Source organism: Orycteropus afer, unplaced genomic scaffold (genome assembly GCF_000298275.1).
Source record: "Orycteropus afer afer isolate SDZICR_OR568_19922 unplaced genomic scaffold, OryAfe1.0 scaffold00006, whole genome shotgun sequence".
Taxonomy (NCBI): Eukaryota; Metazoa; Chordata; class Mammalia; order Tubulidentata; family Orycteropodidae; genus Orycteropus; species Orycteropus afer.
Window position 1 is genome coordinate 14,891,576 of NW_006921593.1, and position 847 is coordinate 14,892,422.

Here is an 847-nt window from a genome sequence, read left to right on the forward strand (position 1 = left end):
ACCACAGTTTGGTTATCCATTCCTCAGTTGATGGACACCTAGGTTGTTTCCATCTTTTGGCTATTGTAAATAGTGCTGCGATGAACATGGGTGTGCATATGTCCGTTCTTGTCATGACTCTCACCTCTTTAGGGTATATGCCTAGTAATGGAATGGCTGAGTCAAATGGTATTTCTAATTCCAACTTTTCAAGAAATGGCCATACTGCTTTCCACAGTGGTTGTACCATTTTGCAGTCCCACCAGCAGTGAATGAGAGTCCCAGTCTCTCCACATCCTCATTAGCATTTGTTATTTTCTGTCTTGTTGAACTTTGCTACTAGTGCTGGGGCAAGATGGTATCTCATTGTTGTTTTGATTTGTATCTCTCTAATGGCTAATGATTGTGAGCATTTCTTCATATATTTGTTGGCTGCCTGAATATCCTCCTTGGTGAAGTGTCTATTCATGTCTTCTGCCCATTTTTTAATTGGATTATTTGTCTTTTTGTTATTGAGGTGTTGGACAAACAGCTGAATCTTGATCAAAAGGAGGACAGTTGTGGAACAGAATTTCACACTCATGGAAACCAGACTTACTAAATCCATTGAGATTTGGGGAACCTCCGATTCTAATTCCTGGAAATAATCTTTATACATTGAACCAAAACTCTCCCACAAAGCCGTGATTAAACTAACCAGTTTAGGCCAGTGAATAAAGAATGTTTTCTTTGGGCTTGTGGTAGTAGTGTTAGGTACCATTAAGTTAGCTCCAACTCATAGCAACCCTGTGTACAACAGAACAAAACACTGCCTGCTCCTGTGCCAGCCTCACAATCCTTGCTGTACCTGAGCCCATCGTGGCAGCCA